The 24,658-nt window shown below is 38.1% G+C and overlaps 1 protein-coding gene across 1 annotated transcript in view; it reads right to left on the bottom strand.

Moving 5' to 3' along the window:
* Window positions 1-24,658, bottom strand: part of LOC150092832 (F-box only protein 47-like) — a 188,610-nt gene that overhangs the window by 133,200 nt on the left and 30,752 nt on the right. The window lies entirely within an intron of this gene.

Below are 24,658 nucleotides of genomic sequence, written 5' to 3' on the forward strand. Positions count from 1 at the left end.
TATATAACATTCACCTTCACTGTCAGTCAAGAGTATAAATAAGATCTTCAGAGCTAACTATCACACTAGAGTAAAATAATAAGTTAATTCATTGTAGTTTTTTGTTTTATATGGGCATATGATAGGCTGAATTATCTAGTGTTAAATAATGTATTTTTGTTTAAATTCGATATTGTTGGTATGGTGGAGTCAATGATGGTAAATCAATGGCAACAAAGACATCCTTGCTGGGTGAATCGGATTTGTGTGATTTTGTTCAGTGAAGTAGCCGGCCTGGTTGGCTGAGTGGTTAGCATATCCGCTCTCCAGCCAAAAGGTTGCGGTTCAAATCCAGGTGTGGGCATGGATGTTTGTGAGTGTCTGTGGAAATACTAGTGATGGTGGTTGGCGGTAGATGGTATTGGTGTAGTTACAGTCAGTTGGTGGATTGAGTAGTGGAGACAGAGTTATAGAGCAGGTGCCCTCCCTCGATGAGTCCTTGGACTCCCTGGAGGTGTCAAATAATAATAATAATAATAATAATAATAATAATAGTAATAATAATAATAATAATAATAATAATAATAATATGTGAGATATATTCACTGCAAAAGTTATAGGATTTATGGAAGGAGCATGTAATTTATGGAAGTGAGCATGTAGTAAGAGCTTTGAGAGTGAGTGCCAGTCAGGTGGAGAGAATGAAGCACATGTTAGTAGAGTAGACAGTATCGACAGTAAGCTGGAAAATGTTAATGTGAGAATTAATGTTGAACATATAAAGAACAGATCTGAGGTAAGAATTGATATCATATAATAAATGAGAGAAACAATGTAAGGGAAAAAAAAAAAGTTGTGTTGAGATTCTATGATCAGAGGAATACTAAATGAAAATGCAACAAAATCTTGTTTCTCTAGTGCAAAAATTAATAATATTTAGTGATGCTATCAGAAAGCAAAAAAGTAAGGAGAAAGAATTAATTATCTTGGTTAGTACTAATGCCTTCAGAGGTGTGAAGATTTGTGAGAGAGGATGTGGAGTTGGTGCACAAAACAAAACAAAAAAAAGAGCAAGAAGGTGAGGAAGAGGGCACTGATTACAAATGAATCAAATAAATCAATATGCAGGTTGTGCAGAAGGAATGATATAGGGTTTGTAGACCTGTGGTCTCTGTTTGAGGGATGCAAGGATCTGTATAATGCTGATGGACTGCACTCAAATGGTTTTGGTGCTAGATGTCTAAAGAGAGCACCAGCCTATTTGACCGAGTGGTTAGCATATCTGCTCTCCAGCCAACAGGCTGCAGGTTCAAATCCCACCAAGGGCATGGATGTTTGGGATTGACCTACTAACCAATTACCATATGTACTGCTGTGACCTGTCCTGGTGCAGTATGACCCTTGATGTCTTTGTGCCATTAAAAAAAATCAAATCAAATCTAAAGAGAATTTTATTCAACGAGAGTGCTGAAGCACAGTCAGGAAAACTTAAGCATTATCATTTAGGGTAGATGCAGGTAAGTATGTGTGTGAAGGCACTAATGAATGAAGACAACAAATCAGAATGGGATAGTTAATATAAGGCATCAAGGTAGGGATGGGGCTAATGGGGGTCTGCAACCCATGTACACTAATGCTAGGAGTATTAGGAACAAGAAGGAAGAATTTTTGGCCTTGTTTGGCACTTCCAGACCACAGGTTATTGGCATTAGTGAAACATGGCTGACTGTAGATGATATAGCTAGTGGGATTGAATGTGATGGGTATAGTGTGTTCAGGAATGACAGGGAGAATAAAATGGGGGGGGGGTATTGTTGATGATAGCTGATGAGCTGCAGCTAAGGAGAATAGAAGCTGAATTGCATGATAGAGAAAAGAGCACATTTGAAGCCATTTGGTGTGAGATTGTGGCTAGCAGAACAAAATATACAATTGAGTGCTTCTGTAGACCAGATGATGGAAAAGATGGTGGAGACAGTATGCACAAGCAGATAGAAGAAATGAGTGGAAGGAGGGTAATTATTATGGAAGATTTCAACTATGGTCGCATTGATTGAAGTGAGGAGAGGACACACTGGAGGAAGGAATTGGATTTTATGCGGTTATTAAGGGATAGCTATCAGCATGTAATGGAAAATACGGGTCAGAGAGTGCTTGACCTAGTAATTACATCTGAGGATTTGGCTATAACAAATATGATCACATTGCCACCAATTGGTGAGAGTGATCATAGGGTCTTGACTTGGGAGGTGGCTAAAGGTGTGGAATTTACAATTAAGACAGGGTACATGTGGAATTATCGGGCTGGAAAGTATGACAAGCTTAGGAGTTTGATTGGTTCAGTGCCATGGGATGTACAACTGCAAGGACTAGAAGTTGATAGTGCATGGGAGGCAGTTAAGAAGTGTTTGCATGAAGCAATGGTTGACTGTATACCTAGAGTCCGAATAATAAATGAAGTAGGGGGTAAATGGATGAATAACACCATTAAGCTTGAGCTGCAAAAAAAGAAACAACTATGGAGGGAATTTAAGGAGAAAGGTGACCGACAGCCACATGAACGGTATAAAGCACAGGCCAGAGGGGTAACGAGTGTGGTAAGAAAAGCAAAAAAGGATTACGAAAGAACATTGGCCATGCAGGCTAAAGAGAATCCTAAACAGTTTTTTCGATATGTTGCAAGTAAAAGGAAAAATGTATATGGCAGAATGATTTTAAAGAATGCCGATGGTAGGGAGGTAACTGAATCAGTTGATATAGTTGAGTTACTGAGTGAGCACTTTGCAAGAATATATCATCCAGGTAATGAAATTGCAGAAATGAATGAACCAGTAGATTATACGGGAATTGTGGTGAATGAAGTGGAGGTGAATAGTCTATTGCATAACCTCAATGTCAATACATCTGTGGGATTGGATGGTATACCAGCTCGTGTTGTACGAGAAGCGGCTAAAGAATTTTCAGTACCCTTGACCATTTTGTTTAATTTGAGTCTCGGGTCTGGATTAGTTCCAAGGGGGTGGAAAGAGGGCAAAATAGTTCCACTGCATAAAGGTGGTCCCAAGACTGCTGTTGTAAATTACCGACCGATTAGCATATCAGGAATCGTTGTCAAGGTCTTGGAGAAATTAGTCAAGAAAAGAATACAGGATTGGATAGATGAAAATGGGATATTGTATGGGGGAAAACATGGTTTTGTGAAGGGTAGATCATGCCTCAGTAACTTGCTCACGTTTTATAACACAGTGACGGCTGAACTGGATAAGGGTAATGGGTTTACAGTGATTCTACTGGACCTTGCCAAGGCCTTTGACATGATACCATATGGAACCCTAATCAGTAAACTGGAGCAGATGGGGATGGATATAGAGTTGGTGAGATGGATAGGAGGGTGGTTGATGGAGAAATACCAGAGAGTGGTTTATTCAGGAGTTGAGTCTAAAAGACGGCTTGTGACTAGTGGTGTGCCGCAGGGCTCTGTTCTTGGACCACTACTTTTCAATTTGTTCATCAATGATATAGGAAAGGATCTGAGAGGAGGAGCTCACTTGTTTGCTGATAACGCAAAGTTGGGTAGAGCAATTGTGAGTGCACAGGATGTCAAAATTTTACAGGATGATTTGGATAGTTTGGAGGACTGGGCTAAGAAAAATGGATGTCAATTTAATGTGGCAAAGTGTAAGGTTATGCATTTTGGGGTGAAAAGAATAGCAGCAGTATATCGCATTGGTGGAACCATACTCCAGGAGATTGATGAAGCCAGAGATTTGGGAGTGTTGCTGGATAGGGAATTGAAGTTTAGGGGGCACATTGTAAAAGTGGCTAAATCGGCTCATGAAATCACTTGGCTTCTGAAAACTACTTTAACATGCAGAGACAAACAAGTTATTGTTCCTCTGTATTGAGCCTTGATAAGACCCCATCTGGACTACTGTGCCCAATTATGGGCACCAGGGTTTCTTCGTGATGGGGAGGAAGTGAAGAGGATCCAGAGACGAGTAACCAAGATGATAGCAGGTCTGTGGAATGAACCTTATAAGAATAGGTTGAAGATTTGTGGGTTACAAAATTGGTCGATAGGCAGAAAAGGGGTGATATGATTGAGACATTCAAATTACTGAAGGGTTTATATAAGATTAATCCAGAAGATGTTTTTGAAAATAGGACTGGTGGTGGGAGGACTTGGGGCCATGCATGGAAGCTGGGGAAGAATGTGGTTAACAAGGGTGTTAGAGCTAGGTGTTTTACTTTGGGTGAATGAGTGGAATAAGCTGCCAGAGTCTGTTGTGGGTGCTATGACTGTGAATGAGTTCAAGGCAAGGTATGATAGATACTGTGTAAATGTCGAATAATTGTTCTTGATATGATGTTAGGGCCTCCCTCAATGAGTCTGTCGACTCCTTGGAGTTTCCTGGGATAATAATAATAATAATAATGATGATGATGATGATGCAAGTGAGTGTGAGAATGACTAACAAATACAGAATCTATCAAGCAACATTAACGAATAGAGTAGTCAATTAGTTTTAATAATGGAAAAACTCACGTAAAAAGATTATTTAATAGTATAATTTTCGCCTGTGTGTCACAGGCATCTTCAGTACATTTTAAGCTCAAATTAAACAATAACTGACAATTCCAAAAAGCGCCACCTAAGTAGCTAGTGTAAGATAACTAAAAAGATCAATAAATTTCCTAACAAAAAAAAAAAAAAAAAAAAAAAAAAATTATATATATATACAATAAAAAAGTTAGGAAAGATTAGCTGAAGTATAAAGTACTATCTCCCACAAAGGGGATAGACGTAAACCATCAGATCTGTTTAAGTTAGGCGAGTGAAGTAAAGTTTCACATGTTTCTTTTTAAAGCCATTCCATGAGGAACCGACTTTTGTGAAGGACGCTTGTCTTTTTCCAATGAACTCTATGTCTAGTGGTGATGATGGCATGTTCTGCAAGTCCAGACTGTTCAGGTTAAAGGTATTGAATATAAGACTGGTGTTCTTCTAGCCGAGCCGAATAGAGGCAGATCCTCCTATTTGTCCAAAATAAGATAATCCACAAGAGCAAGGAATCTTGTAAACACCTGGATAATTAAGATGTGGAAGCTTGTCCTTAGGAAAAGTGGGAAAGGTGGAGATTTTTCTGAATGGTCAAAAGGCAACAAAAATATTAAGTGGCTTTAAAACTTTTGCTATACGTTCACTAATGCCTTGTACATAAGGGATAGGAATGCACATTATTTCTTCTGTATTTGAAGAGGAAGACAAACTACTCATAGCTCTTTTGATGAAGGAATTCTTATATCCATTAGATAGAAAGGAAGAAGTAATATATTGCAGTTCTTTCTGTAATAGATTGTCTGAAGAACAAAAGAAGTGGACACGATGAACCAGTATTTTAATAGTTCCTGCCTTTTGACTGGGATGGTGATGAGATTCAGTGGATATAATGGCCTATATAAGTCTTCTTTCTATAGACTGAGAAATGTAGGTTACCATCTGGTTGGCGAAGAATTAGATCTAAAAAGGTTAACTGTTTATTTGATTCTACTTCTAGGGTAAACTGGATTCTTGGATGAAGTGAATTTAACTTAGTGAGAAACTGTTGAAGTTCATCAGAAGAGCCATTCCATATAGCAAAAATGTCATCAACATATATGAAACAATGAGTAGCTCTGGGAGAAATGTCAAAGATACGTTGACAACATTTTGATTACAATTACACTAACTATTAGGTGGTGCTTGTTAGAATTGTCAGTTATTTTTAATTTGAGCTTAAAATGTACTGAAGATGCCTATGACACACAGGCGAAAATTATACTATTAAATAATCTTTTTACGTGAGTTTTTCCATTATTAATTTTATATTTAGAGTAGTCAATTCAGGAAGTAAAGGTGGTTGAGGGCCTAAAGGAATGCTACAGTTTCTATATACTAATAACAAAAGTATCAGAAACAAGAGGGAGGATATTTTGGCATTGGTTAGTGCAACTTGGAGCCTCCATAGCTCAGTCGGTATAGATGAAACCCTTTGGTCAAAAAGACCTGGGTTCAATTCCCATCCATGACGTCAGGAACCTATATCTGGTCTCTTTTGAGCAATGGTGAGTTAGCGAGTCTCATACGGAGGTGGGGGGGGAGGGGTTCACCTGGAATCTCTTTTTTTTTTTTGCTTAAATATAAAGAGCCAACAGGCTTCATTTCGGCGATATAAACACTATTTAAATTAAGGGGATATTAAATCCCACATTGTTTTAAAACCGAATAAGAAACTCAGAGAGTTTCATGCCGAATATAGTAAACTATAAAAATATCGGCGAATACTAGCGTGAGCCAATTCAAGTAGTCCTAGTACGTAGTACAATACCAGGCAACTCGTTGCAAAGGTGAGTAAAGTTTTGATTGCTATTCTATGGTATTTTCCATAATGTAAAAACACACTTCCTAGGAAATGTATGCTGTTATTACATTATGGTAGGAGGTCACCACCCAGACCAGTTTCAGCCTTTTTTGAGGCTTCATCAATTTAAATAGTGTTTATATTGCCGAAATGAAGTCTGTTGACTCTTTATATTTAAGCAACTTAATGGATGCACCTTTTGGACAGCTCGTATAGCAGTGTATATAAGTTCTTTTCGCTATACCCTTTGGTATTAATTTGGTCTAGCTACTGACTGATGAAGCCTCAAAAAAAGGCTGAAACTGGTCTGGGTGGTGACCTCCTACCATAATGTAATAACAGCATACATTTCCTAGGAAGTGTGTTTTTACATTATGGAAAATACCAAAGAATAGCAATCAGAACTTTACTCACCTTTGCAACTGCCTGGTATTCTACTACGTACTAGGACTACTTGAATTGGCTCACGCTAGCATTCGCCGATATTTTTATAGTTTACTATATTCGGCATGAAACTTATTCGGTTTTAAAACAATGTGGGATTTAATATCCCCTTAATTTAAATCTTTTTTTTTTGTCCCCAGAACAAGCAAGCTGGCCCTGTGAACACACATGAATTTACAGCCATGAATACTTACAACCCAGCCATAGGCCTGATTCGTCAGCTATATGGCAGTTTCAAGCCTGGATAAACAGACGGTTGGGGAAAGCAATGGTGAACTACCCTCTAAAAAATCACACCAGAAACACTTTGTGGTAAGAACACTTCAAATTTACTGAGAGTCGGATATGACTGAAGGGTTAAATCATCAATCATCAGTGCAACCTTGCCAAAAGTTATGAGCAATATTGAGATGGTTAATGCAGATAATGTGGTTATAGAGATAGAATATGGAGGATTTCGTAATTCAGTTAGAAAAGAGAAGATAGGATGGGAAGAAATGATTGCTGATAATAACAGATGAACTACAGCCAAAAAGAACAGGAAACAGGTGGGGAGGATGGCTGTTCTTTTGAGGAAGTCTGATGTGAGGTTGAACTAAGAGGACAAAATATATGGTTGGTTCCTGTTATAGGATAGGGGATTTCAGGGATGATCTGGAAGACATGCATCAGCAAATTAGCACAATGAGTACAAGTTAAGTAGTTATTATTGGAGACTTTAACTGTGGAGATATAGATTGGAAGGAAGTAAAGGTTTAGTAAGGAGAAAAGATCACATGGCAGAAGAAAATGGAATTTATATACCTACTGAGAGATAATTACTTGAACCAGCATGTGATGAAGGGGGACACTGGTATAGATCTGGTCACAGGATCAGAAGATCACAAGAGCATTAGATCTGGTCACAGGATCAGAAAGGCTGCCCATAACAATGCCTCAAGTTGGGAAAAGTGATCGTTTTTGACTTGGAAGGTTGTAAAATATGAGGAATATCCTGTCAAGAAGGGGTATATGTGTCACTACAAGGTAAGTAATTATGACTAGCTTTGTAGGAAGCTTGAAGCTGTGCCATGGCATAAACACCTGCAAGGGAAGGATGTTAGTAGTGCATGGGAGATAGTTAAAAGGCATCTGGAGGAAGCAATATCAGATTGTAACTTAAAGTTTCCAAGAAATTATATTCTTGTTTAATTCTTTATCCAAGTGTAAGCAAACAAAGTTTGCACATGAAGCACAAACACACAAGCTTCATCTGCTTACACCACTTGGATAAAGAATTAAACAAGAATATAATTTCTTGGCAAGTTTAATTTAGTCTATAACCAAGTGAAAAACTTTCTACAAATATAATATTGTATACCCAAGCTCAGAAGGGGTTAATCAAGTAGGAGTTAGATGGATGAGTAATATCATTAAGCATGAACTGCAAAAAGAGAAAATATTGTGTAGGGTATATAAGGAGAAAGGTGACCACCTTATTCTAAAATACTCTGGATTAGAGATAGATGTTGAAAGTTTTTCCACTTGATTTTACTATAAATTAAAGATGTCAAGAAGTTATATTCTTGGTTTAGTCCTTTATCCAAGTGTAAGCAAAGTTTGCACGTGAAGTCACTTCATGACTGGGCAACTTGTAGTTGCCCAGAGTAATGACTTCACATCACTTGCCTCACAGAAGTGATGCCGAGGTTGAAGTAATGCAGAAGTCATATTTCCATATACAAGTAGCCAAAAAGTGTCACACCTTATTACTAAAATACTCTGGATTAGAGATAGGTATTGATGTGCTTTGCATTATAGAATACTAAGGCAAGTGATATGAAGTCATTAGCCTCTGAATCCGAGTTTCCAAGTCGTGAAGTTACTTCACGAGCAAACCTTGTTTGTTTACACTTGGATAAAGTATAAGCAAACCCATTCTTTGACAGAGGATTAAACCATATAACTTCTTGGCATCTTTAATTTATAGTATAACCACGTGGAAAAAATTTCAACAAATTAGAGACCAATCAGTATCACAGGAGTGATGGTAAAAGTACTGGAAAAGATAGTCAAAAAGAGAATTCAGAAACTGGTGGATAAGAATATGATACTCTATAATGGGCAGCATAGCTTTGTTAAGCGTTGGTTATGCCTTAATAACTTACTAACTTTATATAATACAGTGACAGCTGAGTTCGATAAAGGAAATGACTACACATCTGTTAACACAAATTAAAAGAAATGGGGATGGATATAACACTGGTTATTATTATTATTCAGGCTTCCATGGAGTCAAAAGACTCATCATGGGAGGTCCTTTCTAAGAAACACAAAGTCTATCAAGACTCATCGAGGGGAGGTCCCCCCCCCATAGGAAACACAAAGTCTATCATAGCACTCCTTGAACTCATTGACCATTCTCGCTCTCACGACTCCATCAGGCAATGCATTCCATGGTTCAACCACCCTCTATGCAAAGAAACTACTCCTCACCCTTTTGCTCACAGTTTCCTTTCGTAACTTCCAGGGATGGCCTCTTGTCATCACTCCTTCCCGCTGTTCAACCAAGTGAAAGAACTCCCCAGTGTCAATCCTGTAACCACCTCTCAACAGCTTAAAAGTCTCAATCATATCACCTCTCCTTCTTCTTCTATCCACCAAACTCTGCAGTCCACATTCCCTCAGCTGATCCTCATAACTATCCTTGTACAGTCCTGAAACCATCTTTGTTATCCGTCTTTGTACCCTTTCCACAGTTAATTTATCCCCTTCAAATCCTGGGGACCAAATCTGAGAACAATAGTCCAAGTGTGGTCTGATCAGGGTCTTATACAATGGAATGATACCTGTTTTATCTCTGCAGGTCAGTGTCCTTCTCATTATTGAAGCAATCCTCTGTGTTACCTTCACCACCTTTGCAATATGTCCCCTAAATTTCAGGTTTCTATCAATCATCAATCCCAGATCTCTTGTCTTCCCTACTTCCTCCAGTATAACTCCTCCCATAGAGTATGCAGTGTCCCATTGATGTTTCCCAAACCTCAAGACTTTACATTTTGCTGCATTAAACTGACATCCCCATTCATTTGCCCATCTATCTAGCTTATTCAGATCCTCTTGTAGGGCTGCCGCATCTGCACTATTACTAATAATCCTTCCCAGCTTTGCATCATCTGCAAACAACTGAACATCCCCCTGCAATCCATTGACAATGTCACTGATATAAAGGTTAAACAATATAGGTCCCAGCACTGATGCCCTGTGGGACCCCACTTGTTTCCTTGAAACTGCTCCACCATACACAACTCTCTGATACCTATCGGACAGCCAATCCTGAATCCAGTTGACCAATCTGACATCCAGACCCATGTGCTGCAACTTAAATATCAGCTTATCATGTGGCACCCTGTCAAATGCCTTCGCTAAGTCTAAGAAAATGGCAGTATATGCCTTTCCCTCATCTAATGCTCTTGTAACTTTATCATAAAAGGCTAGCATATTGCTAAAACAAGAGCACCCTTTCACAAATCCATGTTGACTCTCACAGGTAACATTACCCTCATCTGCCCAATGCTGTATACAGTCTTTCACTACTTTCTCCAAGATCTTACTAACTACTGATGACACACAAACCGGTCTATAATTAGACACTTCCAGTCTGCTACTACCCTTATGCAATGGCACTATCCTACCTTCCTTCCATTCCCTGGGCACCTTTCCAGTAGCCAGACTTTCATTGAAAAGCCAGGTCAAAGGCACTGTCAGTTCCCTAGCACATTCTCTCAAAACTCGTGGTGAAATACCATCCAGTCCCACAGCTTTACTGACATCCAGAGTACTCAGTATTTAAAACACAATCTCCTCCTGTACCTCTAAACCTTGAACCTGCTCTTATATGGATGCAAGTGTGACTGACGGATAGACATCAAAAACTGGTATATGGAAGAGCAGAATCCAGAAGAAGGCAGGTACCCAGTAGTGTGCTATAAGGCTGCTAAGACCGCTACTGTTTAATTTGTAGATATATGATATAGGAAATAATCTGAAGTAAATATTCAGTTGTTTGCTAATGCTGCAAAATTGGGTCGAGTAATAGTTACTGGAGGTGATGTGGAGAGTTTGCAAGATGATTTAAATAGGATGTCAGTATGGACAAAATATAATGGGTATCAGTTTAATGTGGAGAAATGTAAAATTATGCATTTTGGGATAAACAGGTTTCGTCATTGTGTACCACAATGACAAATGTGAATAAATTACTGAGGCAGGATTTACCTTTTACAGAGCCATACTGCCCTTTATAGATTATCATATACCTATCTATCCATTCCTGAAATTTTACTTTTAACCAACTAATTAGTCTGTAATTTGCTACTTCTGTCTTGGAGCCACCTTTATGAAATGGAACTATCTTACCCTCTTTCCAGTCCCTTGGAACTTCGCCAGAGCTGAGACTTAGATCAAACAGGAATAATAATAATAATAATAATGATAATAATAATAATAATAATAACTTCATCAGAGGCACACTTCACTCATGCTGACATACCATCCAGGCTCATTGTATTCATATTGATATTTTTCAATACACTGAGTATCTCCAGTTCATCTACCTCAATGCTCACATCAATCTCTGTCATCTCAGTAACTGCAAAGTCACCACTTGGATGATATACCCTTGCAAAGTGATCACTTGGTAGCTCAACTATTTCTTCTTCTTCTGTCACTTTCTTACCATCGACACTGAATAAAGTTATTTTTCCATGATCATTCTTTCTCTTACTTGCTACATAGCAAAAGAACTCTTCGGATTACTTTGGCCTGCTTAGCTCATTTTCTTTTGAAATCTGATTTAGTCTTCCTTACCATACTAGCTACCCTTCTTGCTTGTGCTTTATATTGCTCATGGGCATGCTGATAATAATGCTGTTTATATTCCTTCAACAGTGCTTTCTTTTTTTTTTTTGCAGCACTTGCTTTATATTGCTAATCATCCGCTTAATCCCTACTTGGTTTGTCCTCCTTACCTTGGGTATGCAGCATTCTGATACTGCCTCACTCAAACAATCCTTGACCACTTCTCATGCACTAATGACATTCATTCCATGTAGTTTCTTATGCCATGGCACTACTCCAAGTTGCCTCCTAAGTTTGTTATAATTGCCAGCTTTGTAGTTCTGCATAAACCCTTCTTGAACTGAAATTTCCACATGTTGAGCAACCTTCCAGGACAAGACCGTATGGTCACTATCCCTGATCAGAGGCAGAATTGCTACTGTAGTTATTGATAGATCTTCTGATACTATTATCAGATCCAACACTCTCAAACCCCTAGTTCCTTCCATCATGTGCTGTTTCAGGTAATCGGCATTAATTTCAGGTAAGTAATCTATAGCAGTAAAACAACATATTTTGTCCTATTGGCCTCTATCTCACATTAAGTGAAATTATACACCAAGAAATAAGTGAATATGAACTACTTCTCCACAAAGTCATAAAAATTTATTGATGCACTTGTCTAAACAATAGATAAGTTTATCAATACCATTAATGAAGAAACCTGTGCCCACACCTAGTAACCAACATCGCACTGCCTGATGAAGTTCCTCATCTGTAGTGAAATGCCTTCTGGAAAGGTGTTTCACAGAGTTTCCCGACAATTACAGCACAACCACTAACGAGTGGTGTGCACAGTGTGTGTGGAATAGTGTTGTCATGCACCAAAATCACATTGCCTGTTTTTTCTATATACAAGTAGAAAATGGTATTTTACCATATTATTAAATTCTCTGGATCCGAGATATTCTATTTTAGAAAATGTCTACTGGTATATTGACAAATATTTTCCCATAGTTCCACAATCGAGCCAAAGACCCCAACACTTGACCAAATATCCTCCCAGGATTCCAATCTCTAATCATTACCCATAATGCCACACTCGAACAAAAAACTCATCACATGTCAACGACAAACACAACCACATCCCAGAATTCCACAAAAAGCTCATCTCACATCACTGACAAATATACCCACATCCCAGAATTCCACACTCTGACCATTACCCATAATTCTACACTCAAACTAAAGGCGTGTGACATCAATGACGGATGGTTCCCACAGGGAAATTCCATACTCCAAACATCACCCAGAATTCCATACTAAAACCATTACCCACAATGCCACACGCGAACAAATCTTGACATCATCAACAACTGGGTCAAAAGACCAGATCCCAGAATTCCATACTAAAACCATTACCCACAATTCCTCATGCGAACCAAAGACACAATGATTAGTTATTATGGGAGACTTTAACTATGGGAATATAGATTAGAAGAATATGGGAACAGTCAAAGAGAGAGTAGGAAATGGATTTGTGCAGATGCTGATACATGCATGCAACAGAGTTGACTTGAGGTTCAAAAGTGCTAGATTGAGTTAGAGCATCAGAGAACTTGGCTGTAGCCAAGGCGTCTGTAGCCAGACAGAATTTTCTGTTAAGAGGGTGATTGCAGAATTACAAAACAGGTGATTATAACAAACTGAGGAACCAGCTTGGAGGAGTGTCCTGGCATAAGAATTTGCCATGGTAGATGGTCAAGGGTGTGTTTGAAGAAAGAGGTATCAGACCATATATCCAAAGTCAAGAGGATAAATAAGGTAGGAATTAGATGAATGAGCAGTATCATTAAATAGGAGCAGAAAACATGATAGTTGTGGAGGGTATATCAAGAAGGATAATCAACAAGCTTATGAGCAGCACAAACTGCAGACAAGAAGTGTGACAAGTATGGCATAGAAGGCCAAAAATGATTATGATAGGAAGCTAGCTGATGAAGCCAAAATAATCTCAAACGGTTCTTTTGCTATGTGGTAAGTAAAAGAAGAATGACTAGGGAAGGATGACTTTAATGAGTGTTGATGGTAAGAGTTATCACAGGCAAATACCATGGAATTAAATGGGATATGAACAGCTCTTCTAACTTAGTTGTCTAATTTAAGCCTCTAATTTAAACCTTATGGGATAGGGTTTAAGGAGTAAGAATAAGAACAAAAACAGAATGTATTGCTGCATAAAGGAGGCTTGAGAGTAAGTTATAGACCAACTTGTATCTCAGAAGTCTCAGAGGTGATGGTTAAGACATTGGAGAAGTTGGTAAAAGGCAGAATCTATGGATGGGGATATGATGCTCTATAGGAGCAACAAAGTTTTATGAAGGGTAGGTCTTGCATAGTGAAACTACGGAAACTTTCCATAGAGAAACTACGGAAACTGAAAACATCACAAATGTCTATCAGATATGATATTGGAAACATACTAGATGAATACAGAACAGATTCAACACACTCAATTTGTGCGAAAGAGAACCAGATGAACTATGGAAAGAGATTAAAGATATAATTAAAACAGAAGCAAAGACGAATGTTCCAACAGTTTGTAAGAAGAAGGAGTCCAAATGGCTGTCAGAAGATGCCATCAAAGCTGCTCAGGAAAGGAGGAAAATGAAGGTCACAGGAAATTTGAATGCAGAGTTTCAACGACAAGCTAGAAGAGATAAGGAAAAATACTTTAACCAGGAATGCCAACAAATAGAAGACCAAAACAAGAAAGGAAAAACAAGAGATCTTTTCAAAAAGATCAGAGAACTATCAGGGAAGTTTAGTGCCAAGGTGACAATATTGAAAAGTAAACACAAAGGATATCTTACAGAAGCTGCAGACATCAAAGAAAGGTGGAAAGAGTATACAGAAGACCTTTACAGAAAGGATTCCAAAATTACTGAGAAATTTGAAGAGCAGAATTATACAGGAACCAGTACCAGTGGAGAGAGTGAAGTGAGGTGGGCACTGCAACAGATATCCAGTAAGAAAGCACCAACAGGAAATGGAATACCCACTGAGCTGCTCAAAGCCCTAGGAGAAGAGGCAGTTAAAATTTTAACAGCTCTATGTCAGCAAATTTGGATCACAACTACATGGCCTAGGGAAGGGAAAAAATCAGTTTATATACCTTTATTGAAGAAAGGCAATGCAAGAGAGTGCGAAAATTACAGAACTATAGCATTGATTTCTCATGCAAGTAAAGTCTTACTTAAGATCATTCAGAAAAGACTGGAACCATTCATGAAGAGAGAAATGCCAGATGAATAGGCTGGATTTCGAAAAGGCAGAGGAACAAGAGATCAAATTGCCAATGTAAGATGGATAATAGAAAAAGCACAGGAATATCACAAGAATGTCTACTTTTGTTTCCTTGACTCTGTAGATCATGTGAAACTGTGGAATGTGTTAAGAACAATGGAAGTACCACAGCATTTCATTATTCTTCTGAGGAATCTTTATTATGAACAAGAAGCTACTGTCTGAACACATCTTGGAGAAACTGAGTATTTCACAATAGGTAAAGGGGTGCGACAAGGATGTATTTTATCTCCATACCTGTTAAACGTGTACAGCAAATACATTTTAAGAATGGCAGGGCTGGAGGAGTCTTCAGTTGGAATTAAAATTGGTGGAAGAAATATTAATAATTTGAGGTATGCAGATGATACCACCTTGCTAGCAGAATGCAAAGAAGATTTGAAGGAACTTATTATGAAAGTTAAATATGGTCATGGTCTTAAACTTAACCTCAAAAAGACAAAAGTTATGGCAACACGTGAACTTAATGATTTTGAAGTAGATGGGGAGAAAATGGAATCAGTTAACAATTTTGTGTTTCCTAGGATCCCGAATTGATAAAGATGGTTATTCTACCAAAGAAGTAGAAGAAGATTATTACTCGGAAAAAGCAATGACAAATTTAAGCAAGATCTTTAAAGACTATTAAAGATATTAGCCTCACAACAAAAATCAGAATCGTGAAAGCAATGGTATTCCCTGTGGTGCTATATGGATGTGAAAGTTGGACCCTGAGAAAGAGTGAAAGAAGGAAGATAGATGCATTTGAATTATGGGTTTGGAGATGTTTACTAAGAATACCATGGACTGCAAAGCAAACCAATAAATCAGTGATAGACAGAATAAAGCCAGATTGCTCCCTTGAAGCTATGATCAGCAAGCAAAAATTGTCATACTTTGGACATATTATGTGAGCAAATGACAATCTAGAGAAGATGATGATGCTTGCTAAAGATGGTGGAAGCAGGAGAAGAGGAAGATCAAGAATTAGATGGGTGGATGGAGTTAAAGTAAGAACTGGAGTGCACTTGGAGGTTCTGAAACACATGGTCAGGGACAGATCGGAATGGAGAGTGTATGTTTGTGGAGTCGCCAGGAGTCGGAAATGACTCGATGGATCATAACACACACACACAGGTCTTGCATTAGTTATTTGCTTGCTTTTTTTATACTAAAGTGACAAATGAGTTAGATAAAGAAAATGTCTATACAGCATAACACATGGAATTCTGTCATATAAATTGGAGCAAATCTGTATGGATATGAAGCTGGTGATTTGGAAAGGAGGATGGATGATGGACTGACATCAAAGAGTAATATATGGGGGAAGAATTGAATCCAGGAGAAGATCAAGGACTAATGATTTACCATAAGGCTCAGTCCTTGGTCTGCTGCTGTTTAATCTGTACATCAATGAAGATGATATAGAGATTCTGCAGGATGAAATAAATAGGCAGGTAGTACTGGGCAAATGATTTCAGCTACAGTTTAATATGATAATTGTAAGGTTATGCACTTTAAAATGGAGGAACTGGAAGGATTGATGAGGCTATGGATTTTGGGGGGTGGCTATGGACAGGGAGTTGAAGTTGTGACGGAATACTGCAAAATATTAAAAGAGCACATCAGATTACTTGAATGATGAAGCAAGGACAAAGAAGCTATTATTCCCCTTTATAACGATTTAATAATGCGACATTTGCAACAATACTGTGTGTAGATATGGTCACCTAGATTCCTCGAGGACGAGGAGTTGGTGGAGACGATTCTGAAGCAAGTGACAAGATTGCAACAGATCTGTGGAATGTTTCCTATGAGAACAGATTAAAGGTTACAGAAAAGGTTTCAGAAACTATTTAATAGGTACAAAAGAGGGGACATCATAGAAACATATATTATTAAAGGGGTTTTATAGAACCAATGCTGAAGATTTTTTTTAATACACTGACAATATTGACTTCTGAGTATTTATTGCCTGCTGGCTCCAGTTAGACAAATCTTGCTCAATCATTACACAATAATTAATTTGTCTACTTCCACTCAGAATTCTGGATGTGCAAAAGGCAGGTCAGCCTGGAATTTGACACGGGGAGTGGGATGGAAGAGACAAGTGGGGAGATGGCCTGTCCCCTTCCACTTTGCACTTCTTTACAATTGCTATTCCTTCTCCTTTCCCCAACCTTAATGTGGTTTTTGATGGTTCTAAATAAGTATTCTGTGTTTATTATTATAAATCCATGATCCCCATGTAGTCAAAGACTCATCACATGGAAAGTCTTTTGTCATACATACAGCTCATCATACCATGCCTTAAATACATTCGATTCTCTGCAGGTACCACACTCTCAGGCAATGCATTCCAATCATTCACAACTCTCCATGCAAAAAAACTGCTTCTCACTCCCTTCTTTACACCCTTCTTATACTAAAGGGATGACCTCTTGTTCTTCCCCATCTTCCATCATTTTATGAAAAACCTCTTTATATTAATCCTATAACAATCCCTTATCAACTTGTATATGTCTCTATCATATCACCCATCTTCCTCCTATCCACTAGATTCTGTAAATTGCATCTTCTCAACCTTTCCTCATATTCAACATTCCAGAGATCAGAAACTACCTTAGTCAGTCACCCCTGGATCCTTTCCAACATCTCTTCATCCTTTTGAAAACCAGATGACCAAATCTATACACAGTAGTCCATGTGCAGCTTAATCAAGGGCTTATATAATAGAACCATAATCTCTCTACAAGTCGGTGTCCTCTGCATCATTGTCAGAATTCATTGTGTTGTCCTTACAATTTTAGCAATATGTCCTCTAAATTTTAGATCCTTATCCACCATCATCCCAAAATCTCTTATTTTATCCACCTCCAACAATATATCCCCAACAAGTGTAAACTCTACATCCTGTCTTTTAAAATTTTATAACCTTACATTTTGCAACATTGAACTGGCATTCCCACTGCTATGTCCATTCACTCAGTCTATTCAAGTCTTCTTGTAAGGTTGCAACATCTACACCACTTCTCATAGTTCTTCCCAATACATCATTTACAAACAATGAATATCCCCATTCAAATCAACCCAATATCATTATACAGGTTAAACAGCAATAGCTCTAAAACAGACTCCTCAGGCACACCACAAGTGACTTTCCTTTGTCGGGATATTGCTCCCCATACACAACTTGCTGATATCTATCAGCCAATCTCCAGTCTAATGCACTAATTTAATATCCAACCTCATCTGCTCTACTTTGATTATCAACTTATCATGTGATAATCTATCAAAAGCCTTTGCAAAATCTAAGTACACTACTGTATATCCATCTCTCTCTCATACAATGCAGCTATCAGCTTATTATAATAAGTGAACAAATGAGTAAAACATGACCTCCCTTTAGCAAATCCATGCTGTCAATCAAAGATAATACCATTGCTGTCAACCCAATTCTGGAGCTTACTTATTAACCTCTTCTTAAGTTCTTAAGTTCTTACTAACCTCTCCAATATTTTAACCACAACACCTGGCATACAGATTGGCCTATAATTTGATGCTTGAGTTTTGTAACCTGTCTCATGAAGCAATCCATATAGTTCATCCTACTGAAACTATATAATGAATAACTATATGGATGGAGGTATGTCATAATTACAATGAGGGCAAATGGAAGTCAGGAAGTGCAGAATTCTCTATGGAAATGAAGCAGGCTAGCACCAAACTTAGTCAACATTGCCTGCTTTATGAGTCTTTTGAACATCTGAGTGCAGACTGCTCAAAAGCAAAATGTTTTAATTGTCAGACATATCCAGTGCTTCAAGCCTCACAGGAAGTATAGCTTATTCACATATTACATTAACATTTGCTCATAGAAAACTTTGAGATGGTTTGGTTGGATAGGATGATTTTGAGGTGGTTTGGTTTGAATGGATAGGATTAGTCCTATCTAATCCTATCCATTCAACTCCTGCTGAAAATGAATATATCACAAGTTGAAAAACTAGATTCTAAATCTCAAACCGAGTCAGAATTTCAGAAAAAAATTCTTTGTTAAAGGTATGGCATGTTTTATCAATTTACTTATGTACTAAAGTAAGGTGACAAATGTGATGAACGGGAGATTCATATACAATCATCCCTCGACTTATGTCCAGGTTCCGTTCCATCCGGCAGGACGTAAGTTGAATCGGATGTAAGTCGATACATTAAATCAACGGAGTTATAGGGGCTAGGGACTTAACCGTAATAAGTATACTGTCATTTTAATTTTTAAACCTTATTATAAAGCTGTACTGGTGTTACTACCACTATAAAACAGGAGAATAATCACCCAAATATTCCTCCACAATCACATGTTCATTACCTTCCCTGTGTGAACAATCAGGCTATGGTTCTTCTGGTGTACCCTTTGTTTTTTTTGATGAAAATATCCAATGTGCTTTGCTTATTGCTCTTCTTCTTTTCATCATAAATTTGTTCATAGCAAGCAAACGCATCATGTACTTTTGTTTCTATTATTAAGTAACGTTCATCATTGGGGTCCATGTCTTCAGCCATTTTGAGAACATCACTAACTATAAAGAACATTTCTGCAAGACCCTTTAATGTAAATTGTTTAACTACCTCTTCCTGTTTCTCTTTTCCCTCTTCCTTCTCTTGTTTTTCTTCTTGCAACACTGTTCATCCAGTTCGACCAATTCTTCGTTGCTCAACTCTTCAGGGGAACTTTCTATGAGTTGAATTATGTCGTCATCATTCACTTTGAGATTCAGATTGTTTGCTAGGCCCATTATTACAAACTTCCAAAATCATGAACAAACCTTTTTAATGTCTTTTTCCGTATGCCACTCATACATTGAGAGGTCACTTCGTCCCAAGCCACAGCAATATTTTAATAGCATGATAAATATTGAATGTTTCCCAGAATTTGATGAGAGTCTAGTCATTTCCTTCAGTATGTGATGAAAGAGAAATTCATATACAGTAGCAGAAATGACTTGTGAAAAAGTTCTAGATAGATAATAAGCCTTAAACACCGAACTCCTTGATCCATTGGTTGGATCAATGAAATAGTGTTTGGAGGGAGAAACATGACCTTGAAGTTGGTGAAGATCACCGCTATAAGGAGCATTATCTAGAATTAATAAAATTTTAAATTCTACATTTTCTTTCACATAATAGCTTTTTATTTCACTCACATAACAGTTGATTAAGGCATCCTCAAACAATTTTTGAGTCATCACCATCCACGACTTCTTATTGCTCTCCTAATGTTTTTGAAGATTCGTATTTCTCACTGTGCCATATCACAAATGGTTTTAGTTCATATCCAGCCACATTAACCGTAACAGAATCGTAATACGGGCATTAAGAGCTTTGAAACTAGGTATAGATTTTAGCTTTTTGTGGATGAATGTCCACTCGGGCATTTCTTTCCGAAACAAGGACGCCTCATCCATATTAAATATTTGCTGTGGCAAACAGTTTCCCCCCCCATAATAATTTTATCCAATTTTTCCACAAACTCCTTGGCAGCCTTCTCAGCACTTGCAGATTCCCATACATTTTCACATTATGCAAGCGAAACACTGCTTGAATCTCATGAACCAACCGGAAGAAGCGTTGAATTCGTAGTCGTAATCGAGCCCTGCTTCCTCCTTCAACATGTTGAAGGGACTTAGTGCCTTAGCAGTTATGGTCATAGTGCTAAGAGATATATGCTTTTCGTTCAGGTCCTCTATCCATGATGCAATAGCTTTTCCATATCACCGATAGGACCTTGTCGTTGCTTCATTACTATTGTCGATTTAATGGAAGCAGATCCTTTCACAGCCTCTACGATTTTATCCTTATTTTTCAAAATGGTTTTCACTGTAAAATGAGACCGAAGTCATGTGCGATCACATTGACAGGCTTACCATCTTCATGTTGCTTTATAACTTGCAGCTTCATTTCAAGATCAATTGCTCGCCTCTTTTTCTGTGATTCATCACTAGGTTTTTTGATTGGGTGTATAGGGGCCATGTTGCAGACATGGCCTATTTCTCAAACACAAAATCAACAGAGGAACTATTGAAGACACGTGCAGACTGCCGAAGATGGTGCCGCTGAAAGAGTTGTTGCACTGTGCATGCTTTAACTTATGCTTGCTTGCATGTTGTTCGAAAGTATAGCAGAAAATGTTATTTATTCCCTTACAGAATCATGGACTTATCTTCAAAAGGACGTAACTTGAACGGACATAAGTCGAGGAATGACTGTACTTAGATTTTGCAAGGGTTTTGGAAGTTTCTCATGTGATAAGGTGGTAACTAAATTGGAATGAACAGGATTAGATACTACATTAGTGAGTTGGACAGGCAATTAGCTGTCAGATATGTAATAGCCACATTGTTTGTGGGGGATGTAGTATCCCAAAAAAGGAAAATCATTCATTTGTATTGGGGCCATTGTTGGTAAAGTTGTACATTAATGATATTGAGATGGATCTAATTGTAGATATGTAGCTGTTTGCAGATGATACAAAGCTGAGGAAAAACAACAAGGAGTCAAACAGATGTTGATTCCCTAAGGAGAATCCAAAAAACTATATGAGTGAGTGAAGATGCCTGTTCACTGTGGTGAAGTATAAGGTTTTGAAATTTAGTAGGCAAGGACTGGATACAAAGTGTAAAATTGGTGGAGGTTAAAACACTGATAGCACCAAAATTATCTATCAACAAAGACTCGCACTCCTCCTGTGACAACTAAAAAGCACTATAATAAACTGACACAGATACTAATTCCTGACTTCTTTCTACCAAAGCAGATAGTCACCATACAGCTTCACTAGAGCAAGCTTCAACAGAACAAGGCAAAAGTGGGTGAAAGGACACCAGGATTCATCTTGTCATTAATGCAAATGAAATGAACTTAAGTGAACTGAATGATGAAGCAACTTTTTTAGGATTTTAATGTCTCAGTATTGTCAGCATTGTATCCCACTGCACTGATTGCATTCAACATGGTGGCCACACATTTCAGCAATCACCCAGTCCACCACCATTTAAAGACTACATTATTTGGTTGATGATTTTGTTGCTTGCTAAACATGCAGTATGTACACATCCTGTTATTTAAAAATGTTGCAGGTGCAGAATGGGAAAGTGTATGTGTGCATGAAATGTAGGCAGTGGGAGGCACTGGGAGACATAAGTATCTTGATCTCAGAATTTAGCAGCAGAGATAGTGTTTCGGAAACAAATGAAATTCAGTTTGTAGATACCAGTAGTCTGTTGGAGGGTGGGGACAATATTAAAGCTATACACATGAATTTATTAACCTTGAAGTAGTGTAGCAGACAGAGATAGTTTGTTAGATGGTCGTGGTTGTGTGTGAATGCAAATTGAAAGCAGGATGTGTGGAAAGAAAAATAGAACTGCTGAGAAAGGAGATGGAAGGAATGAAGACTGAGTTGAAGAGGGTGAATGAAGATATCAGGAGGATGAAGAGGTTGGTTAGTGTGAGAAGAATGAAAGTATGTTTAAGAGCATAGCATCAGACAGCAAGGGAGAAAGAAAGGAGAGAGAGAGAGAGAGAGAGAGAGAGAGAGAGAGAGAGAGAGAGAGAGAGAGAGAGAGAGAATAGGAGAGACAAGGGAAGTGGAAATTGCAGAAAGTCAAGGGAGTGTGGAAGCAAGGGATAGAGAGATGACAGGAAGTAGGGAGGGAGATTGGGAGAGAAAGGTGAGAGAGACTGGAAGATGTAAGATGTAAGAGTTGTGGATGCCAGTGAGCGAAGGATGAATGAACCTGTTTGTAATGTCATGTATGGAGATTCGATAATTTGGGGAGTGCAGAATAGAGTGCCAGAGGAGTGGTTGCCTGATGGAATGATAGATAGTATGGCACTGTCAGTGAAGAGGGGTGAAAATGTGAAGGAGATGATAGTAATGGTTGGGATGAATGACCTGAGAGGTAGGGTGAATTGTGTAGCACAAGATTTGAGGTTGATGTTAAAGATAGTGCAGCAGCAGGTATGATAATGCAGAGTGGAGGAGAAGAGAGATAGCAACGAATGAGATGATAGCTAGAATGTGTAGGGAAAGAGGTCTGGAATATGTGGATGCATGGAGTACATTTGAGAATAAAAGAGTTATATGCAAGAGATGGATCACATTTAAATGCAGATGGGCACACAAAATTTGGAGAGACTGTTGTTTTCTGGGTGAGAGCATATATTGGGACAGGAAAGCTTGGAATGTAGCAGGGATGGCAGGAATGTATCATAGTCATTATTACTCCCCTCATATTCACTTAAGAAATGAGAGGCTGTACATACACTATATTACAGAGCCAGGTGAAGTATAATGGGAGGAATAATGACTATAAGAATACTGGCAATGCACTGATTTTTCTAATGCTAGGTGCATTAGAAATAAAAGAAATAAGTTTATGGCATTGATTGACTCAGCTTCTGTAAAGGTTGTTGGTATCAGTGAAACTTGGTTAATTGAGAAGGATGATCTAACAGGGATAAAAATCAAAAGGGTATACGATATATTTCGGCACAATAGGGAGGGTAAACGCGGTGGTAGAGTATTATTGATAATAAGAAATGAATTGTGCCATCTCAGGTTGGAGAATCACAGTGGGAGATAACACTAATTGCTTTGAAAGTATATGGGGAGATGTTTATAAGACAAGATATTTGGCAGGATGTTGCTACAGACCAAGGAATACAGCTTGTGATGAGCAGGAAATGTTTAGAAAAATTAGTCTGGCAAGTGCAAGCGAATGATCATAATGGTGTACTTCAACTATAGTGATATAAAGTGGGCAAAGGAGACAGCATGCAGCAATAAAGGAACTGAATTTTTGGATTTCTTGAGTGACAACTGTCTTACGAGGGTGTCTGAAAAGTTCTCAGCCTAACAATGAAAAAACAAATTTATAATTTCAAAATAATTTTTATTTTTCAACATAATCTCACTTAAGACTAATACATTTATTCCAGCGATGCTCCAGTGCCATTATCCCATTCCTGTAGTGGTTCTCAGTAAGATTTACAAAATACCCCTCTACAGCTGCAATCTTGCAGCTGTAGAGGGGTATTTTACTATTCGAAGAAAAAACGCTGACTTCGAATAGAATTTTACTACTTCGAATAGAATTTACATTACTATTTGAAGAAAAATGCTGACCTGCGAGGAAGACTTTTAGTTTTGGAAAGAGATAGAAGTCAGAGGGAGCCAAATCTGGGGAATAGGGCAGATGTTCCAACAATTCATAATGCAGATTCCTTAATTTTCCCATTGCCAAAATACCTTTGTTGGCAGGTGCATTGTCCTGATGAAAGATCATTTTTTTCTTCTGCAAACCAGGTCATTTCTCACGATTTTTTTCAAATAGTCTGGTTAAAACATCGGAATAATATTCCCCGGTTATTGTTTTACCCTTTTCAAGATAATTAATAAACAAAATTCCTTTAGCATCCCAAAACACCGACCTCATGACCTTTCCTGTTGATGGAACCGACTTTATCTTCTTTGGCACTGAACAACTGACTTCTGTCCACTGTTTATACTGTTGTTTGAATTCTGGTGTGTAACGGTGAATCAAAGTATCATTCATAGTAATAAATCGACGTACAAAATCAGTTTTATTCTTGTTAAAACGTTCCAAGCA

This window comes from Typopeltis vanoorti, chromosome 25, assembly GCF_054136105.1.
Source record: "Typopeltis vanoorti isolate ZY-2024b chromosome 25, IOZ_Tvanoo_1.0, whole genome shotgun sequence".
NCBI lineage: Eukaryota > Metazoa > Arthropoda > Arachnida > Uropygi > Thelyphonidae > Typopeltis > Typopeltis vanoorti.